The sequence below is a fragment of the Carettochelys insculpta genome, chromosome 10, assembly GCF_033958435.1.
Source record: "Carettochelys insculpta isolate YL-2023 chromosome 10, ASM3395843v1, whole genome shotgun sequence".
NCBI classification, from domain to species: Eukaryota; Metazoa; Chordata; order Testudines; family Carettochelyidae; genus Carettochelys; species Carettochelys insculpta.
In genome coordinates this window covers 42,457,206-42,462,851 of record NC_134146.1, presented here as the reverse complement: position 1 = coordinate 42,462,851, position 5,646 = coordinate 42,457,206, and positions in this window count along the sequence as shown.

Sequence of the window (5,646 nt, the reverse complement as noted above, 5' to 3'; positions counted from 1 at the left end):
TATGAGAATTTAACTTTAATAAAGAGTTTTGAAAGGTTCAAGAGGCTGGTGCATGCTATGCCTTATTACCACGTATGCCCTGGTATAACTCTGGGAACCAAATTCCCTGCTCATTTATATCATTTTATGGTCCTGACAGGAAAGCACTTTCTGAAAGTTAAGCATGTGTTTAAGAGATTTCCTGAACAGGGAGGGTGTCCTGAACAGGGACCTTTAAATCAGTGGTTCCCAACCTTTTCAGTAACACAGCACACAGCAAAGAGGCGAACAACTCCATGGCACACCCCCTTTTTTCATCTGAATTGGTTGGTCAGAAACATCACAGTTACGCATTTACTATGGTTACAGTCTTACTAGAGAGGTTTGCAACACGGTAGTGCATATAAGCTAAACAAGGTTCAAATGCGTTAACGTTTCAAATCCACCACAGAATGCACCATCTTCAACAGCGAGCAGACACATTTTCAAAATCTGCTCTATGCCATGCTGGGGATGGTGAGTAAATGATTAATCACTGAAAGCAGTTTCCCTCCCTGCCAGCCCGTTGGAACCAGGATGCGGCATTTGAACTGTGGCCCTGTTCCAACAGGCTCCCACCCTCACTCTCTCTTGCCGCAGCAGGGAGTGGAGGCAGGCTTTCAGCCAGCTCTTTTGCGCAAGGAAGCAGCATTTCAGCTGCTTCCCAGCGCAAATGGGGTCAGCATTTCCCCTCGGGGTGGCTTTGCAAAGAACAACCGCAAGGGGGAAACTGACAAACCCCATGCCAGCTGGGATTCATGCTGCCTGAGCTCCAGCTGGCATAGGGTCCTCTATTTCCCTCCCTCCCCCCAATCCTGCCCCCTGCCCCACTGCAGTGGCTCTGCAAAGAGCCACAGTGAGAGGAAATGGACAAAATTTCGCAGCATACCTGGACAGTTCTCATGGCGCACCTGTGTACCACAGCACACTGGTTGAAAACCATTGCTTTAAATAGTATACATGAACGTAAAATCAGGCTTATATCAGTGCCACACTGAGGTGGAAGATGAATCAGGCCCTTGAAAGTTTTTATAATGATAATGGCTGTTCAGGGCCTATATGTGCTGCTGGTTTCAGTCCTGTTCCTCGTATACGGCCTCAAATGGAAGCTCGCTCTTTTACACACACACATGAAGTAGAATAATGCAGTTAATGAGAGCCAAGCTGTCTTAATCAAAGCACTTTACAAAGCTTTGCACTTAATGGCCTCCGGGACTGATCCTGTGAGATGGGGCATGTCCTCAATTTGCACTGCCTTTTGTGGAAGCTCTTTACAGGATCAGGTCTGTAGGCTAGCAGACTCCTAATTCAGACCATTGTCTCAATATTATTGCTAGGTTTTAATGAATTCCCCAGTGGCCAGAACACAGAACATGGATGTGGAGTGTAATATGCAGTCAGTGTCACAGACCGTCAGAATCCATATACAACTCTTCCATTCTAAAGTGGAAATGCACACCCCCTGAACAAAGCTTTGGTAAATGGGCTTTATGTGGGAGACCACGAGAGCAGGGACTACAGAGAACAACTATTTGATACAGTTGGCTGTGCACCTGTTTACAAAGGGTTTGTGGCCAGTAGATTAGCATGGACCAATTAGTTATGACCCTGGTCTGAGAAACCCAAAGGGTCCTGCCAAGAGAGCTGTCTTAGCTCTGTAGCATACACATGGCTGCAGAATGCCACGGGTTGCTTGTTAGCTTCCTGCTTTCCACCTGCAGCAGGCAGTGCAACTGTGGGGGGTGCTGTTGCAATGTGATCCCTCAAAGGCCCAGAAGTTATGACTATATGCATAGGTCCCTGCCTCATTTGAGCTTCCAGGCTAATAAAGTTATGAAGTCTTGCAAGCAGAGATTTATATTATTGATTTAGCACAAATCCTACAACCACCTGAGCAGAGGTAGGAAGTCCAACCTTGATTCATTGAGGCACCTGTTAGGACAAAGTGCTACAGAGTGGAAAGTCCTCATTACCTGATACTACCAATAATGGCAGTCATATGAGTGACAAGGAGTTCTTCAGCATTCATATCTGTTAGAAAGCCCACACCAGTTCAGCACAGTCAAATCTCAGTAAATAGACCCAGGAAACAGCACAAATAAACCCCAAATCCAAACAAAAAAAATGCTGAATTTTGTGAATTAGCAAATAAGTAAAAATAAGTAGCTCAAAGCAAAGATTAATACTATGTCTTAGGTACTTACATGGCTAACGAGAGGACAGTCCAGAACCTTTCAGTGAGTTGGATAGCAGTTAGGTGCCAAAATACCTTCAAGGCTCTTCTCCCTAATTATCTCGCTAAAGTCAGACAGGAAGTCTGTGGCAGAGCCAGGACCTCAAGTTTTTACTGTAATCACTGGACAAACCTTCTCTGTCATTCACTGAGCACTGATTTATTTTAATAAAGGTTTATTCTTCTTTATTTATATTACTTCACAAAGTCTGAGCGGGACTGTAGTGTGAGTTTTGAAAAGAATGACCAGATTCTGCCTGGCCCTTCAGATCATGACTACACTGAGGCCAGGGGAGAATCTCATTCTGGGGATGGCATTCTTTTGGGAGAGAACAGATTCATCCTCTACAGGGGATTCCATGGCTGCCACCCTGGCTAAAGCTGCACATATCCTGCTACCTGGAGCATACACTCCAGTGGACCAGCAGTGCCCTCCTTTAGGGCTGAGCTGCTGGGAAGTGGCATCCTGGCAGCTAGGAAGCGTTCACTTGTGTCCCACCATTATTTCTCTGAGAGGGCTATGGGATCCTTCCTTCCAGCAGGGTCTCTGCGGGCAAGAGCCAGCACATGCTATAAAACCAAGTTCACTGGTAAGAATGCTGTGAGCAAAAATAGGCCTGATCCTATGTTCTTTGTATATTGCAGACTCCCATTGACTTGAACAGGAGTGTTGGTGTCACCAGAAGTGTAGACCCATAGTTTGAGATGCCTAAGGCACATTGTTAACTAATTTAGCAGTGTTCTCTCTAGCAGCCATCTGACGTATTTAGCCCCAGATCTTGTACTGAGTGCCACTTGGGCACAGAAGTCTGATGCTTGACTGGAGCGCATCATTGCAGGATCAGGCCATAAATATGTTTATGTATGTAGGGAATGTGGCAGAAGGAATGCAGTGCTGCTGAAGGCTGGGAGGAATGAGTCTCCCAGAGGTCATCTGCATGAGAATGCAAAAGGTGTGCATGTGTGATACCTTTTCAGGCAAAGCCTAATGGGTAGCAAGTAAGCCATGAGATTTGGTCTATTGTAAACATGTAGTTGTAAAATCACAATTTAAGCTGACACTTAAGGTGGGAGTTGTGAGATCTCACCAATGCTCTGGGTTGTTGTGGGGGGACAGGGCAGTTGCCTTAGCTGTGTAAGACATTGATTACACAGGGCTCCCTGGTTTAAAGCATTGTGAGAGAGCAAGGGGAGGGGTATGGGTTGAGCCAGCTTGCTGAGTGCCTTAGCCCTGCCTATGCCTTGGCCATATAGCTATAAGCCTGGCTTGACTAACCCTCCCCACCTGTTAAAAGATAGAGCTGGATACCAGGGTGTTTGTGAAACCCCACACTAGAGATACCAAGAGCTGAAATCACAGAGTGGCAGCTGAGGCCACACAGAGCTGAAATCACTGGGTTCTGCCTTAGGGCAGTCCCAAGCAGTGGGGTTAGGACTGGCGGACAACAGCAGGACCAGCGGGCGGCCGGTAGGAGCGGCGGCGGCAGATGACGGCGACCAGCGGGCAGCCGGTAGGAGCAGCGGCGGCGGTAGACGACGGCGACCGGCGGGCGGCTGGTGACAGCAAGGGGAGGCTACAGACAAGTGGACAGCTAGTATTGCCCTGGTGATGTATCTGTGGGCTTTAAGTTTGGGACTGTACCGCAGAGGGTACACCCTGTAACTGTGTGTGTGTGGAAAAGGGCCAAGAGCCCCAGCAAGAGACTGGGTTCTACTGCATATGGGGATGGTATCTGGGTAAAAGGGGTTTTGTCTCTTCTGTGCTGAGATATACTGCATCTGTCGCTGTAACCTTGGGGTAGGTTACGGTCATTAAACAAGCCATTTCCATCTCAAACTCTGTGCTTGCGAGTGGGGGGGAGAACCACCTTACAGGCACCCAGCACGGGGGTGAAATTGTCCCAGGCCACTGGGTGGGGGCTCGAGCCGGTTGATTGTATCCTTGATAGGAAAACCCCACAAGAGTTGAACCCAGCCCTTCTGGCAGGCATCTGGCGTTAACAGAAGGGTTACATAAGTGGGGGCTCGTCCGGGATATCTTTTGCTGGGTAGTACCCCTCGCAAGCACACACATATATATATAACATTGTAAGAAGCAGTTGTTGTTGCGGGATAAGTTAGAGTTTATACCATGGCTGGCCGTATGCTAGAAGAGTGGTGTGAGGAGTTGGGTATTGACCCTAGAAATTGTCTATTAGTTTTAGGGATACCTGAGGGTATGGAAGATGTCCCGATTGAGGCCCTTCTAACAAAAGCCATTGATTCTCTAACGAGGTGTCGCATACGGGGGCGTAGACCTCAAGTAGACGACAAAGCATTTGTGGTGATATGTGAATTGCCAGTAGCTGTGGACTCTTTGCAGATCCCAAGTGAGATAAAGATTCCCACTGGCACTTTGAAAGTTGTGATCGCCAAGGCCTTTGCAACAGGCCCCGCTTCACATGCTGTATTTGAGGAGAAGATGACAGCCTTTTTGGCACGGGAAGGAAAGACTATGGCTGACGTGTCAAGTCTACTGAGTGCTGAACCATTGGCCCCTGGCCCTTCTATGGATGTATGGGCCAAAGCTTTGGGACAGGCATTGGAGAAGATCCTGCAACCTCATCATGAATCTAGTTCATACCGTAAGTTACGCTTATTTTCAGGTGGTGCGGTCCCAATACCCGGGGAAGAAGCGTTTGAACCCTGGTTAGAACATACCACTGAAATGCTCCGAGAGTGGGCAGTACCTGAAGCTGAGAAGAGAAGGCGACTGATAAAGAGTCTCCGGGGTCCTGCGCTGGATGTCATTCGGACGTTGAAGCTGGGTAATCCGGAGACTAGTGCAAATGACTGCTTAGAAGCTCTCAATCATGCCTTTGGGAGGACTGAAGATTCGGAGGAAGTTTATTGCAAATTCTTGAGCACCAGACAACAGAGAGGCGAAAAGTTATCAACCTATGTTCAGAGGTTGGAGAAACTACTGCAGAGAGTTGTCTTGCATGGAGCCATCACAGCGGAGCAAATGGATCGAACTCGAGTGTCCCAAATTGTGAGGGGAGCGCAATACCAGCACCCAATCCTATTCCACCTTCAGTTAAGGGAACGACTGGGGGCCCCACCCAGCTATTCGCGATTGATTAAAGAGATCCGAGAAGAGGAAGAAAGGCAGGCCACCAGTGAGAGCGGGGGCACTCAACCATCCAAACATGGCAGCACGGCCCCCTCGCAACTCCCCAAAACATTGATGGTGAACGGTGGAGAGGAGCTTGCCCAAAGAGTGCAAGACCTGATGGTGCAGGTGGACGAACTGAGGGGTGCTGTAGGTTCAGCCCGGGCACCAGGGAGTGGTGAACAGCTAGCAGCAGTGGTCCATAAGATTGGGCTCAGGACAGCTACTTCTGCAGGCCGGCCAA